The sequence below is a fragment of the Canis lupus genome, chromosome 23 (assembly GCF_003254725.2).
Source record: "Canis lupus dingo isolate Sandy chromosome 23, ASM325472v2, whole genome shotgun sequence".
NCBI classification, from domain to species: Eukaryota; Metazoa; Chordata; class Mammalia; order Carnivora; family Canidae; genus Canis; species Canis lupus.
This window is the reverse complement of record NC_064265.1, coordinates 24024571-24041644: the sequence shown is the minus strand read 5'-3', so window position 1 is coordinate 24041644 and position 17074 is coordinate 24024571. Positions and strand designations below refer to the sequence as shown.

Sequence of the window (17074 nt, the reverse complement as noted above, 5' to 3'; positions counted from 1 at the left end):
CCTAATAACCTAACAAGAATGGAATCCAGATTTGTGGCAATTTTAATATGAATGTGTCTGAAAGTCAAGTTTTGCCCATAATTAAAAAAGATGAAGAATGTGATAGAGTAAGAATTTCTGTTCTAGAGAAGATAGATGAGAATCTCCAGGTACCACAATCCAGAGCAGCAGCCTAAGTATAGGCCATTCTGAGAAATTTAACCAAATAAGTGCTTTCTACCTTCACAATGTCTAAGTGACAGCCATGCCTTCTGGGGGCCACCACCCCAGAGGAACCTTACAGGTACAAATGTCAGTCAGTAGGCAGACTTCATAAAAATGCCCATCACTTAGGGCCACGTTAGTGTTCTCTTCCAGACTCCTTTGTTGACATCAGTCCTTGATCCAAATGTTAAAATAAAATGTCCCAACACTCCTTGCTGCCCAAACCTCGGCCTACCATGATGGCTCAACACAGAGGACTGAAATTCTGCTCTGAACATCTACTCTGGTCTCTTTGGTTTCATGGTGCCTGCTCCTCTTCTAGGACTGCAGTTGGTCTGTCTCCTTTTCTAAAAGGCTGAATATTCTCTCCATACTCTCCAGCCCACAGCTATTATTTATAGCTAAAGTGATTCTATATTTATCATCTAAATCAGTACACACTTAAGACTGAAAAGGGGGCAGCCTGGGGTGGCTCGGGCAGCCTGGGTGGCTCAGTGGTTTAGCGTTGCCTTCAGTCCAGGACATGATCCTGGAGTCCCCAGATGGAGTCCCATGTTGGGCTCCCTGCATGGAGTCTGCTTCTCTCTCTGTCTCTCTCATGAATAAATAAAACCAAAAAAAAAAAAAAAAAAAAAGACCGAAAAGGAACACTATCAAGTATGTGGGAAACAGGAGGAAACCAAGATAGTTCTGTGTCCACCAGGATATATAACCCATATCTATCTACCACCAGCCTGGCTTGGGAATGAGTCTGGAATCCATATTTCCTGCTACATGTCTAGTAAGAGAGGCCACTTGACTCACTTTGGTACATGTTGTACTCTTTGCACACATGGTAGGAAGGGCCTGGTCACTCTCACTATGGGCTATTCCTATAGGTGAGTTTTCCTCAATTTGTGGGACATACCCCACTTTTAACTCATCTTTAACTTAAGACTTTACCTATTATGAAACATACTGAGAGAATGTCCCCAGCAAAATGTGTTTAATTACCTTTATTTTTGGGGTGCCTTGTGATTGGCAAGGATCTCTATATCAGACATTTACTGAGTGTCTATATGAGCAAGACATTTTAAAGAAAGAGGGATATAAAGATAAACAAATAAGAAGAAAAGGAATTTAAATAACAATTACAGAGTTGTAAGGGCCATTGAAGAAATTTAGGTGAGGGGCATCTGCCTTTATAGAGGAGTTAAAATTGAAGATTCAGCTAAACCAACCATCAGCTGTATCTTTCATTCCCACCAGGAAATACACAGCACATTCATATTTAGAATAATTTTAGAAAAAACAAAAGGACCCATTACAAAGTCATGTGCAGGGAATAGGGAAACCACAAGGATATGCATGCAGGAAACTGGTGGTAGTGGCAATTGCCAATGCTGTATGCTACCCTAGGACAGAGTTTACTAAGATGTTGGTTTCTGCTGCAGCACAGTGAGCGGGCACTTAAGAGACCAGAAAATAAAATTTTCTACTCACAGGTCCAGAGAGGAAACCCTAGCAGGCCGTGTAGGACCAACAGGAAGTTGGGTGATGCAAAGGCTCAACTGGTGAGTTGAAGGGTCGTAGGTGGTCCCTGGGGATGGTAGCCTGGAGGAAACTTAAGTGTTTTGTTACCGACTGTACCATACTCCTGGAAGGTAAGAGCAGAACTTGGGAGTGGTCAAATGAAGTCAAGATGTGCACCTTATCAAAGCAAGGCAGTGAAATGGGAAGTTTGGTTTTTGTTTAACTTGTTAGAGGCCTACAAAATGGATGCCACAGAAGCACAAAGAATAACTAAAGAAGGTTATGATGCCATTACTAGATTGCAAAGAATGAGAGGAGAAAGCAGTATTACTATTAAATGTATATTGATTTGGAGCCCAGGAGAGAGACATGTCAGGTGGGCCCTCTCGAGAACAGCAGTGTCTGGAGCTGAAGATACTGAGCCATCTTCTCAGAGGGAAGCCAGAGGGATCATTCTTCTGACCTCTCTCTTCTCTCTCCCTCTGAACTCCTTCTGGGGTTCCCAGTTGGCTGACATAACAGGACACTGGAGGGCACAGGAGCCTGTTCATATAGTCCATGCAGGTCAGCATCCACAGGGAAGAGAGTATAGTGTAGACAAGCAGAAAGCAGATTTGGGGATAAAGAGGCAAACAGAAGATACCTGCCTTACCAGTATTAAAGAATTGTCCTAATTACTACTGCTGCCTAACAAACCATCCCAAACTTACTAGAGTAATACAAAATCTCAGAATCTGAAATACAAAAACATTCCTAGCATCCTACAGGAGATGTAGTTGGAAATTCAAAAAGGTCATGGGGGCACAACTTGTCTCTGCTCCATGATACCTGGAACATGAGTTGAGAAGACATTGAGGGATGACTTGATATCTGGGGGATAAAATCATCTGTTCACTATCCACAAGTCTAGCAGTTTAGTTTGGTTACCGCCTGTCAATCAGAATACCTGTATGTTAGCATCTCCATGCAGTCTGGGTTCCTGCATAGCATGGTGGCTGAATTCCAAAAGCAAATGTCCCAAAGAAGAATCCAGTGGAAGCTGTGTCAACTTTCATAAATTAGCCTCAGATTTCACATTTCATCAGTTATACTATAGTCACAAGCTTGCCCAAATTCAAGGTGAGAGATCATAAAGCTCATGTCTCCATGGAAGGGACAAGACAGGATAGAATATGGCCATCATTGGAAAATGAAATATGTTATACTTGGTCAATAAAACTCTCTATCTGGGATGTCTGGATGGCTTAGTGGTTGAGTGTCTGTCTTTGTCTCAGGTCCTGATCCCAGGATCCAGGATTGAGGCTCCCTGCATGGAGCCTGCTTCTCCCTCTGCCTATGTCTCTGCCTCTCTCTCTCTTTCTGTCTCTTATGAATAAATAAATAAAATCTTTAAAAAAAGATTTAAAAAGACAGCTCTCTTACTTTTAATATCATCATTTATATGCCTTATATACTTTTATTTTTTTTTGTTTTTTTGTTTTTTTAATTTTTATTTATTTATGATAGTCACACACACAGAGAGAGAGAGGCAGAGACACAGGCAGAGGGAGAAGCAGGCTCCATGCACCGGGAGCCCGACGTGGGATTCGATCCCAGGTCTCCAGGATCGCGCCCTGGGCCAAAGGCAGGCGCCAAACCGCTGCGCCACCCAGGGATCCCGCCTTATATACTTTTAAAAATAAATACTGAATTAATATTAATATAATTTGATTTATTATATTCTTCAGACATTATTTATTTGGTTGTACCCCATGAAAACAAGCAATAAGGAACAAAGCCCTTTTTTGAGGATGGATGTGATTCCTTATAAGATTATATAGATATGATTTTTATATGTATAATACTATCAATTATAATTCCATATTAAATGATTGGTGTAATTTAATAAGTCTTGACTCTCCTTCCATAATTCTGATGTATTGAGCACCTCTAGAATAGTGTCATGTCTATTCAGATATTGAAAATATGATTATAGGCAATCATTAGTTATATACAGTAGGAATGTATTTTTGAGAAATTTTATGATAAATTGGATATTTTTTCTAAATGGTTGTGGTAAGGGAATAAAATTTTGTATTTATGCATGAAGTTCAAGATGAAACACACAATTATGTGGTGGTAAAATCTAATTCAAATATAGAGAATTTGCATCATAAACTGGATATATTCTGTATCTCTCAAAGGAACCCATTACTTCTTCCATACACTGTTCTATTTTGAAGGAAAAGGATTTGCCCTTGAAGTTTGGATTAAGTCTTGTTAAAAGGATGACTCAAAATATCAAAATACAGGCAAAGCAAACACTCTACATTGTCATATTGGACATCAATAAAGACAGTTCTCTTAAAGAGAACAACCCATGACCAAGGCTGAATGATAAGAAAAACCTGAAGAAAACTTTTAAACAAAGACATGTTGGGCAGTGGTATAGAATAAAAATAAGCTGATAAAGCAAGAGACATAAATTTGATAGAGGATTTGGTTATATGATCAGGGAAAGGTAAATGCTTTCATGAGAAGAGATTTTTGCTATGCTTTTGTTGGAACTCTGCAAATAAGTAATTATTAAATATTACCATAAAAATCAAGAAAAAAATAATCTGGATAAGCCTATAGCTATTAAAAATTGAATCAATAATTAATAATCTTCCAAGTTGACTTAATAACTAACAATCTTCCAAAATAAAAAGCACCAGGCCTAGATGGGTTTGCTTGTGAATTCCTAAGAAAGAAATCATACCAATTCTCTACAATCTCTTCTAGAAGACAGAAGCAGAGGAAATGTTACCTAATTCATTCTATGAGGCCAGTCTTACCTTAGTATCAAAGCCAGACAAAGACATTACAAGAAAATAAAACTACAGACCAGTATTTCTCAAAAACATAGATGTAAAAATCCTCAACAGAATAGTAGCAAATCGAGTCCAGTAACATATAAAAAGAATTATATACCATGACCAAGTGGCATTCGTCTCAGGTATGCAAGGCTGGTTCAACATGTGAAAATTAGTTAATGTAATCTATCACTTCAACATGCTAAAGAAGAAAAATCACATGATCATATCAGTAGATGCAAAAAAGCATTTAACAAAATCCAATACCTGTTCATGATAAAACTCTCAGCAAAATAGGAATAGAGGGGAAGCTTCCTCAACTTGATAAAGAATACCTACAAAAAACCTAGGGGTAAAATTATACTTAATGATAAGGAAGTCAAAGCTTTCCTGTTAAAACTAGGAACAAGGCAAGGAGACCCCCTCATCACTGCTTTACAACATAGTATTAGGAGTCCTAGCAAATGTAATGGGATGGCAAAAGGAAATAAAAGGTATACAGATTGGGAAAGAAAAAATAAAACTGTCTTCACTTGCAAGTGACAAACTATCTATCTAGAAAATCCAAAAGAATCAACAAAAGAACTCCCGGAACTAATAAGCAATTACAGCAAGGTTGCAGTATGCAAAGTTAATGTAAAAGGCAATCAGTTTCCTATATACCAGCAATGAACAAGTGGAATTGGAATTAAAAATTCAATAGCATTTACATTAGTGTCCTTCAAAATGAAATACTTAAATATAAATCTAACAAAATATGTACAAGATCTTTATGAGGAAAACAATGAAACTCTGATGAGGCAAATTAAAGACAAAATAAATAATTAGAGAGACATTCCATGTTCATGCATGGGAAGACTCAATATTTTCAAAATGCCCATTCTTCCCAAAAAGGTCTATAGATTTAACGTGATCCCAATCAAAATCTTGGCAAGTTATTTTATGGATATCAACAAAATGATTATAAAGTTGCCAACACAAAATGGTAAGAGAAGAATACAGTCAGAGGACTGACACTATCCAACTATAAGATTTACTAACAAGTCACAGTAATCAAGACAGTGTAGTAGTGACAAAAAGGACAAATAGAACAGTCCAGAAACAGATCCACATAAATATTATCAAGTAATCTTCGACAAAGGAACAAAGCCAGGACAATTGAGAAAAAGAGTCTTTTCAACAAATGGTGCTGAAACACCAGGAACATCCACATACAAAAAGAAAGAAAGAAAGAAAGAAAGAAAGAAAGAAAGAAAGAAAGAAAGAAAGAAAGAAAGAAAGAAAGAAAGAAAGAAAGAAAGAAGAATTTTATAGACATAAACTCTACAACTTTCACAAAATTTAACTCAAAGTGGGTCATAGACCCCAAAGTAAAACACAAAATTATAAAACTCCTAGAAGATGACATAGGAGAAAATCTAAGTGGATCTTGGGTATGGTACTGACTTTTTAGATCTAACACCAAAGGCACAATCCATAAAAGAAATAATTGATAAGCTAGACTTCATTAAAATGAAAAACTTCTACTTTGCAAAAGACATTATCAAGAGAATGAGAAAACAAGTCACTGACTAGGAGAAAATATCTACAAAAAACCATATCTTATACGCAATATTATCTAAAATATGCAAATAACTATCAAAACTCAACAGTAAGAAAATAACCAATTAAAAAAAATTAGCAAATACCTGAACAGACACCTCACCAAATAAAGTATACACATCCCATATAAAATATGCAAAGATTCTCAACATCAAATGTCTTTAGAGATTTTCAACTAAAACAATGAGATAACACTACACATCTATTAGAGTGGCCAACATCCAAAACATTGACAACATCAAATACTGGCAACAATGTGGAGCAACAGGAATTTTTTGTTCATTGTCAATGGGAATATAAAATGGTACTGCCACTTTGGAAGACAATTTGGCAGTTTCTTACAAAACAAAACATACTCTTATGACCCAGCAATTGTACTACTTGGCATTTACCCTATTGGGTTGAATACCTATGCCTATACAAAAATCTGCCCAAGAATGTCTATGGTAGTTTTACTCATAATTGTCAAAACTTAGAAGCAACCAGGATATCCTTGAGTAGGTGAGTGAATAAATAAAATGGGGTATATCCAGGCAATGGAATATTATTCAGTGCTAAAAAAGAAATAAATTAACAAGCCTTGAAGAGACATGGAAGAACATTAAATCCATACTGCTTAGTAAAAGGCAATTTAAAGAGGCTACATATTGTATGATTCCAACTATATAAGGCAAAACCACAGAAATAGTAAAAATATCAGTGAATAACAGGAGTTAAGAAGAAGGGAGCAATAAATAGGTGGAGCGTGGTGGATTTTTTAGGGCAGGGAAATCATTCTATATGATATTATATGGTGGATACATGTTATACATTTACCAAAACCCACAGGATCTCCAACAGCAAGAGTGAATCCTAATATAGACTTTGGATAATAATGCTACAGCAATGTATGTTCATTGACTGTAACAAATGCTCCACCCTAGTGGGAGAATGTTGATAGTAGGACAAGCTGTGTATGAGTGGGGAAAGGAAATATGGAAACTCTACTTTCTGCTCAATTTTTCTGAAAATCTCAAACTTCTCTTAAAATAAATTTTGTTTTACAAATCAAGAAGCACATAGGGCAATATAGATAGTAATATGATCTTACTAGAATACTTATCCTATTCTGTGTGGAAGGGAAATTATGGTACCCTACTGAATGGGTACACCACTGTTACAATCTTAGAAATTGAAATGAAGACATCTGACCTCAGGGTTTTTTTAAAGATTTTATTTACTTATTCATGAGAGACGCAGAGAGAGGCAGAGAGAGAGGCAGAGACAGGAGAAACAGGCTCCATGCAAGGAGTCCGATACGGGACTCGATCCTGGAACTCCAGGATCATGCCATGAGTCAAAGGCAGATGCTCAACCATTGAGCCACCCAGGCATCCCTAACCTCAGGTTTTGATGGCAGTAGGGTATCCTAAACCTAGTGTATAAATCTATGAAGCTTTCTGTAACTATTTGACTTAGAGTTGGAGGAGGGGTGGATACATAGCTTAGGTAAAGCCAACTCCTCTGAAGCTTTATTTTCTAAGTGACATTTTCCAAGTATGCCAGAGAAACCCCATTCATTGGATTCTTCCTGTGTTACTGCTTGAATGATGGGGGCATCATTTGAAAGGAGCTCCGTCACAAAATGTAACACAATAAAACAATGCTTTCATAGTTGTATTATATTCCTCCTTAAACCCACAAGGGCCTGGCATAATTTAATCGGTAAATAAAGAAAATGCAGCCTAATATTGGGCATTTGAAACTCAATTTTCTGTTTCTTCTCTATGTATATTCCTGTCTTCCTACAGGAAAAAAGACCCTTGAAAGAAAAAGAACATAACTAGCAATTCTTACAAACAGTATTTTTAGTCTATGAAAAAAATAGTTTGGATTCATGTGTTGTCACTTAAGTCTTTGAAAAGATCATTTTAGAGCAAAGACATTTCATACACAGATATTATATTTTAAATATTTCTATAAAATCCAATGACACACATCAGTAATTTACAAGAAATGTATAGAAACAGATAGCACCACCAATATGATTGATACTAAGAAAGAATCTTGATTTGAAATTTGGCTCAGCGAGGCACACATTATTCTCCTTTTCAACTGGTACATTTAATAGCCCTATTGTCACTGGAAATTTGCTTCTTTTTTGAATAACTAGAGAATTAGCTTGAGTCTTTCAATCTGGATTCAGGAAGATGCTAATATATTCTTTTAAGCTCAGAAAGAATATATTTTCCTGGGGTCCAAATAATCAGGCTTCCCTTATGCCAGCTATAATTTTATAAAGGTATTTTCCTCAAGCTAACTTTTCTTGACTGTGATTCCACATTCTTAGGAGTGACTCAAGCTACCTCTTACCCTCATTCTACCACAAAGAAAGAGGCACTCTAATGTGGGTTATAGGTATACAATTAAATACAAAGGGAGAAGGAATTAACATTGTTCACTTCTCCCCAAGTGGAATCCCTACCTTCATATAACTCTAGAATTGCCTCCTACATTTCTGGGCACCACCCTATCAGTTGTTCTGATTGGCCTAGTCTGGTCTGCCTGTGAAAAGTAGCCCCAAACTCTGAGAACCCTATCGTTATTTTGTCTTTATTTCTTTTTAAAAAATCATTCAGTCTCATTCAGTCTCATCAAAGCCTCTTCTGACTTCCTTCTCTTGTTCCCATATCAAAAGGCTCTGGTAAAAGATACATGTCTATATCACTTGATAATTTATGAGGTACTCTTACATATTATCTTCTGGCCAGGGGCCCAATATTTCCATTTATCTTTAGCAAAAGGAGGGCTCAGTTTCTGAGAGGCTATAAAGTTTATCTCAAGGTGATAGAAGAAATGAATTGCAGAGCCAGCCCTGGAGACCAGGCCCTCCAACCTCTTGTTCCTGGCTCTCAAACTGAGCATGCATTAGTATCACCAAAGGACTTGTAGGAACACAAATCTAGGGTGTGTGAATGGCTCAGTTGGTAGAGTATGTGACTCTTGATCTTGAGGTTGTTGAGTTCAAGCCCCATATTGGGCATAGAGTTTACTTAAAAAAACAAAAACAAACAAACGAAAAACATTTAAAAAACAAACACAGATCTCTAAGGGCCACAAACAGAGTTCTTGAGTCAGCAGTCTGGGATGGAGCTAAGTGTTTGGATTTCATACAAATTCCCAAGTGACTCTGATGCTGCTGGTCTGGGGACCACACTTTGAGAATCACTGCTCTATAATATAAGTGCACTGCAGTATAAGTGCACACCTGCCTTATATGCATGCCCCTCACTTCAGACCCAGAGAAATTCCATAAAATAAAAAGAAATGTGTAATAAAAAGAAAGGGGGAAAGAGAATCTTTAGGTTTGCTACCTGCCTTCTTCTAGTCCCTCACTAGAGAGTCCAGAGTTTGTCATCAATAATGTTGTATCATAGTGTCCTGAGAATTAAGTGGTCACAGCCCAAGGCTGTGGGAAGAGGAGAATGGATGGGCTCTGACAAAATGCATTTCCAGGATATGATCATTTTGGTCTTTTCTGCAGATTTCATCACATGCTGTTCTCTCAGCAGGCTTTTGGCATCTGGCCTCCACAGGAAACTCCAGCTTGACTCAAAGACTGAGGTAAGTATTTTTAGCAAGAACTATCCACCATTACTAAATGTGTTTGGTTTTGCTTTAGATTTAAACATGGACTAATTTAATAAAGGTACTGAAGCAAAAGGAAGAATAAACAGTCCTATTTGTTGTGGGGGAGTACTGTCTTATTAGAAGTCAGGGAACTTGGCCAGCTGAAATCCCAAACATTTTTCATTGTAAAAATAGTATGAGTTTAGCAAGTCACTTGAATTTAAATTCCAGAATAGCTAATAATAATGATGCTTACTGTGTGCCAGACATGGTTTAATATATAGCTACACAAATTAATTTCATTAATTTGAAACATTAATGAAACATGCTCAGCAAATTCTAAGAACCAGGTACTGTAAATGTCTTCAATTTGGAGATGAGGAAGAGGAGGTCAAAAGAAATCAAGTGACCTACCATAATCTAGATGGTTAAGAAGTGAAATCTGAACCCACATAAATTCTGGATTCTGTGCTTGGGCTCTGAACCATTATCTTTTCACTCAGTGGCCCATGCTTTCTGGCATGAATTCACAAGGAAAAAAAAAAAAAAAAAGGAATGATGATGGGTGCCTGGGTGGCTCAGTCAGTTAAATGTCTGCCTTAAACTCAGGTCATGATCCCAGGAAGCCCTGGAGCAGGCTTCCTGCTCAACAGGGAGTCTGCTTCTCTCTCTTTCTCTCCCTCTGCCCCTCCCCACCACTTGTTTTCTCTCTCTGTCTCTCAAATAAGCAAAACCTTTAAAATAAAATAAGAATGATGAGATTGAACTAGATTGAACCAAGGTTTGATGCTATACCAGGACTGTGCTGGCAAAATGCAGTAATTTCAGGGCACCCGGGTGGCAAGGTCTGCAAGGCATCTAACTCTTGGTTTCGGCTCAGGTTGTGATCTCAAGGTCCTGGGATAGAGCCCCATGTTGGGCTCTGCACTCTGTGCAGAGTCTGCTTGGGTTCTCTCTCCCTCTCCCTTTGTCCCTCTACCTCTTAAATCAATCTATCTATCATCTATCTATCTATCTATCTATCTATCTATCTATCTATCATCCATCATCATCATCTATCAATCATCTATCTATCTATCTTTAAACACACACACATGTACACAATAACTTTCCATCTTGATCACACTGACTTACACTTAGGAACCAAGAGTCTAGGTCCAAGTCAGGAAAGCTCAGACTTCAGATGTCCCCCCACCCCCTCTTAGTTTGTCTATGTAAACTGCCTTAACAGCAACAACCACAAGTGACTAGTAATAGAGAAATAACACCAAATGAAATAACAGGACTCAGATTCAGAGACAATTAAGAAGAAAACAGTTCTGTTTCACCTGATGGGTCTTAGTTAGTGTGTCTGTCCAGTTTCAATCACCTCTTCTTTGAAAGAAAAGATAGTTAAGATGCCTGGTGTTTGTTATATAATGAGTCATTTTGTGACAATAATTGATTTCTAGTAGAACATGATGTACCCTCACAGTGTTTTGCCTCATCTATCAAGGTTAGTTCCTTTACTTGCTTTCCTTTTCTTTTTTAATTGTCTAGAAAACTAAAGTTGGGAAAGAGGAGAGGGAAGCAGAAGGTGCCACCACTGAGTGTTACCTTTCACCTCCACCTCCTGTACTAGGTGACTGAACACCTGAGCCTGAGATGAAGTGACATTAGCCCAAGTTGTGGCCTCTCTGTTCATTTCAAACCTGTTTTTAAAGATCCAAGTGTCAAATTTTTCGAACTAAGTTGCTCAGTTCTCACTTTAGTGTTGAGAAAACAACTTTAATTGGCATACCAATTTCCATTTACAAGGAATTTTACATATCATCCAGTTTGGTTCTTGTAATAATGCATGGGCTTATTCAGGTAGTTATTTTTATCCTCATTTTCCAAATACAGAAACTGACACTCAGAGAAACTCATTTTGAAAAGCTTATATTTAATAAGTGACAAAATTTAAGCTTGAACCTGAGCCTACAAACTATAAAATTTTAGTTCCTTTTATTTTTTTTCACTATTACATACTATCTGAATGTATAAAACCTGATTGCATTTGTTCTTTTAATTGGCAGTTGAAGACATCCCATATTTTTTTTAAAGGAATAATGTGGCTTTTTTCTTCTAAGCAGCTATTAATAAAATTTGTAACAATAAAAATTCTATTTTGAGGGATCCCTGAGTGGCTCAGCGGTTTAGCGCCTGCCTTTGGCCCGGGGCGCGATCCTGGAGACCCGGGGTCGAGTCCCACGTCGGGCTCCCGGTGCATGGAGCCTGCTTCTCCCTCTGCCTGTGTCTCTGCCCCTCTCTCTCTCATGAATAAATAAATAAAGTATTTAAAAAAAAAAAAATTCTATTTTGAAATTTGGAAAGCAATCTCAACATTTTTTTTTAATTTTGAAAGGGATTTAAAAATTATAAAATATTTTTCAAATGTTACTATCAAACATTAATTTCTTGATGGGACTAATTTATCATTTTAAATATTTTATTTATTTATTTATTTGAGAGAGAGAGAGAGAGAGAGAGCATAGCATGTGTGCATGCAAGTTTGGGAGAGGGGCACAAGGTCAGGAAGAAGCAGACTCCCCACAGAGCAGGGAGCCTGACCCCTAGGGCTGACCTGAGCAGGGGTAGCTGCCTAACTAACTGAATCACCCAGGCACCTCTCCATTTTAAACACATAATCAAAAATAAAATATAAATGTCAAATGATAGTTTACAAAAAAAAAAGGAAACTCTTTCAAATGGCCAGTGTACCTTATCAGTGAACATTAAGGAAAGGCCAAAGACTCAGTGCTGATGACACAGATGCAGATATGGCTAATTTCTTGGAATATACGGAAAAGTAAGACCTCTCAAATATATATACTAAAATCTTCCCAAGGAGTGGGGGGTGTCTGGGTGGCTGGTTGGTAAAGCATCTGCCTTCAGCTGGAGCCTGTGATCCCAGGGTCCTGAGATCGCCACCCCCTTCCCCACTCTTTCTCTCTCTCTTTCTCTCTGCACTCTTTCTCTCAAATAAATAAAATAAATTAAAAAAAATCTCCCCAAGGAAATAGGCAACATTGCCGTCCATGAGGAGTCAGCCCAAATATCAGATATAATAACACAATACAAAAAAAAAGAGCAATGTTCTCTATTTCTATGGGGAAATATAAACTATTCATATTACAGTAAATGAAAGAAAAAATGTCTCAGGAAATATCACCAAAGTATCATGAGAAAAGTGAGAGGCATGGTGTGACAAACAAGAAAGAAAGGGGAAAAGGAGGAGGAGAAGGAAAGCCAGAGAAGAGAGGAAGCTTCGAAGGAAGGAAAGGAGAAAAAAGGAAGAATAAAAGGAGAGAGGAAGGAGGAAAGCTTTTAAAAGGCAGATTAAAAAAAAAAAATCCAGTTTGGAAGCAAACAAAAGAAGCAAATTAAAAGGCAGAAAAACAGTCCCTGAAAGGGCTTTACATTATAGCAGAACTTAAAAGTGGAGTAAAATAAGCACCTGGATATTAAATAATGAAGCAATATAAAATTTAAGAAGTGTTATGGCTAAGAAAATAAGGGTTAAAAGGTCAGTGGAGAATTAATAAAGTTAGAAATAGTGAATAATAATGGTAATAATAGTTAACATTTAGATAGCAGTGGCTGTCAGGTACTGTTCTAAATACACACACACACACACACACACACACACACACTCAATCCTTAAAGGGACACACTATGTTACACCTAACCTGACACCATAAACAAAAATTAATTTGACACAGAGCAGAGACTTACATGTGAAAGAAAAATCAAAGAAGCTTCCAGAGGAAAATATAGCAGACTCTTCCTAACTTTAGGGTACACAAAGATTTCTACACCAAAAAACTTAACGCAAAAAACTGACAAATTAGACTTGTGAAAGTTGAGAATTTCTGTTCACTGGGGTGCCTAGCTGACACAGTTGGTGAAAACATGCGACTCGATCTCGGGGTTGTGAAATCGAGTCCCATTTGGTCGTAGTTTACTTAAAAAAAAAAAAAAAGAATTTCTGTTCATCACATAGTGAAAAAAAGTAGGGCACAAAGTGGGGAAAGACCTTCACAACGCTGATTTTTCACTTGTGTGAAAAATATACAAAGAATGATAGAAATCAGGAAGACAGGGAAACCTGTTTTGAGAAATAGCAAAGATGTTGAAGGGACACTTCATAAAAGAAGATCGGGGGACGCCTGGGTGGCGCAGCGGTTTAGCACCTGCCTTCGGCCCAGGGCGCGATCCTGGAGACCCGGGATCGAGTCCCACGTCGGGCGCATCGGGCTCCCTGCATGGGGCCAGCTTCTGTCTCTGCCTCTCTCTCTCTCTCTCTCTCTCTCTGTCTCTGTGTGCGTCTCTCATGAATAAATAAAATCTTTAAAAAATAGAAGAAGGGGGCATCCCTGAGTGGCTCAGCGGTTCATCGCCTGCCTTTGGCCCAGGGCGCGATCCTGGAGTCCCGGGATCGAGTCCCGCGACGGGCTCCCTGCATCCTGCATGGAGCCTGCTTCTCCCTCTGCCTGTGTCTCTGCCTCTCTCTCTCTATCATGAATGAATTAAAAAAAAAAAAATAGAAGAAGATGGTGCGCGGGCGCCCCAGGGCGCCCCCCGTCTGGCTGCGCCTCCCCAGTGCCCGCCCGCAGCCCACCCCACCCAGGCACGCGCCTCCCGCCGGGCCGGCCCCGACCGCCCTCCACATCTTTCCCAGTTGCAGCCTTGGGAACCCCCTGGGCCAACGCGGAGGCCCCAGCAGCCACCCGCCCCCCCTTTCTCTGGGCTGCTGCCTCCGCGGGGTTCCAGGGGCTCCGGGGCACGCGACCCCCCCCCCACCCCCGCAGCGGCTGAGCCACCCAGGCCCAGGCCGAGCAGAACCCGCGCCTCGGCCTCGGCGAGCTCCTGCGCGTGCTGAAGCCTCCTTCCCCCCACCGAAGCCGCTGCGGTCCTGGCGAAGAGCCTGAGCTGGGCCCCTGGGGTTCTGTCCCCAGGCCCCATCTCTGTGACTGCCGGGAGAACCGCTTCCCAGGTGAGGACGGGAGATTCATCAAGATGAGAAGATGGAGACCACCTGCCTCGCCTCCTCGGGCTGGCGGCCCTGTGAAAGGCTCAGCCTCTGGCCTGAGAGCGCGCCCCGAGCCCAGCTGCCTTGGAGGGGCCCCTCTGGCGGGCCCCCGGTGCCAGGCCTTTTGCCTGAGCCTCGCTCTGCAGCTACTAGGCCGCTTTTTAATTGCTCTGGAGCCCTCGCCCAAGCTGGGAGGAAATGCAGACAATAAAGCTTTTTGCAACAAGAAAGGGGAAAGAAAGAAAAGAAAGAAAAGAAAGAAAGAAAAGAAAGAAAGGAAGAAAGAAAGAAGAAAAGAAAAGAAAAGAAAAGAAAAGAAAAGAAAAGAAAAGAAAAGAAAAGAAAAGAAAAGAAAAAAAGAAGAAGGAAGGAAGGAAGGAAGGAAGGAAGGAAGGAAGGAAGGAAGGAAAGGAAGAAAGAAGAAAGAAAGAAGAAAGAAAGAAGAAAGAAAGAAAAGAAAGAAAGAAAGAAAGAAAGAAAGAAAGAAAGAAGAAAGAAGAAGAAGAAGAAAGAAAGAAAGAAAGAAAGAAAGAAAGAAAGAAAGAAAGAAAGAAAAGAAAGAAAGAAAGAAAGAAAGAAAAGAAAGAAAGAAAGAAAGAAAGAAAAGAAGAAGTCAAATGACCAACAAGTATATATAAAGATGCTCAATGTCACCAGCCATCAGAGAAATGCAAAATAAAACCTCAGTGACTCTATATCCGCATAAAAATGTCTAAAGTGTTAAGGGCTTCTGTAACTTAGTACTGGAGAGCATGTTGAACAACCAGGACACTCTGTATGGCTTGCAGGGAGATGGAAAATCTCCATAAAGACAAATGTAAGGTTCCACTTCAAGTCAAAAATGGCTGTTTGAAAGGTAACTTATTCAACACTGGAAATCTTGTTACATACGCTGTTTGAAAGCCTATAAACTTATTTTTTTGTTTTTAATTGATTTATATTTCACATACACTGAAGAAATTTGGATTATAAAAGAATTCTGAGCTGGAGGTGTCTTTCTTTTGTAATATGAGTAAGCTACCTTGTATTTGTTTTCTAATTAAGTATAACAGTGTATAATTGACATGTCAACATAATCATTAAGACAGCACAAATATAAAGAAAATAGTTAATAATTTCATTCAATCTCCTCCCTTTCACATTTCCATTCCCTTGAAGTATTGTGTATAAAGAGCCCAATATTTATCTTCCTACGTTCTTTTCCAAACTCAAATACAAGAATTTATAAAAATAACAGATGTTTGTTTTCTAAAAAATGGAATGATACTGTATACATGTTTCTTAAACCTGTTTTACTCACTGAATAATATACATCATAAATAACCATGGAGGTCAACACATACAGAACTCTCTTTGGAGTAAAATCTTCCATCTTCTAGATGCTGGGAATTTCTGCCAGTGACAGCAATCTCTCCTGGGCACTACTTTGGCATCAGAGAACTGCCTCACTCAAGGTAATGCTTCCTCCTGGTGACTGCCTGCAGCCAATGATTGACTGATGTGGGAATACAAGGGCCAAACTTTCTCACCTGGGGATAATTCTGAACAGCTTTCTCAGCTCCAGAGCACCCTCATAGCATTGGCTAAGGCCTCAGTGGAAACCTTTGTGGGTCAGCTTGTCTTTCTGCCCAGTCTTACCTTTTCCCACCTCCGAAGTAGGGTATCTCCTGAGACCTCTCACCAAAAACCTTCTTCATGCAACTCCCCCTCCGAGTCTGTTTCAACCTGACCTATGTGAGGGAGATGGGGAAATAAGTAAGTAAGACTGTAGAGAGATATTATATAGATTTTTATGATTTTAGTGCATCATAAATTTGGGCAATGATTCTCAAATTGTGGTGCTTTGAACCAGCAGTGCCAGCATCACTTGGAACTTGTTAGAAATGCAAATTCTTAGGGCCTGCCCCAGAATATTAAGTCAGTAACTCTTGTGGAAGGGGGTAGCTAAGGCATCTGTAGTTTAACATCTCTTCTAGGTGGTTCTGATGTCACTCATGTTTGAAAACCACGGGCATAAGGAATAAGATAAATTCAACACTCAATACCTAACATTGAAAACAAGAGGACGTGTGTCATTGATGGCAGAAATGATTATAGAGCAAGAAGTATAAAACTGAGCATTTAGCCCTCATTCTCCTATTTCTGGGCTACTATAAAGATTATATATTTATTGTGGAATCAGTTACTGAAGCATGTTAGAGGTGTACATATGTGGACATGAGGCTGCAGAGATAGTAATTTCTTTTCCATGAGACCAAGT

At 39.0% G+C, this 17074-nt stretch overlaps 1 long non-coding RNA gene across 4 annotated transcripts in view; it reads right to left on the bottom strand.

Moving 5' to 3' along the window:
- LOC112661207 (uncharacterized) overlaps window positions 1-17074 on the bottom strand; it is a 93739-nt gene that overhangs the window by 34822 nt on the left and 41843 nt on the right. For all 4 annotated transcript variants that reach the window (XR_004808654.2, XR_003137507.3, XR_003137508.3 and 1 more), the window contains one exon: window positions 16453-16544. This is a non-coding gene — a long non-coding RNA (uncharacterized LOC112661207). The remainder of the gene's footprint in view (window positions 1-16452; window positions 16545-17074) is intronic.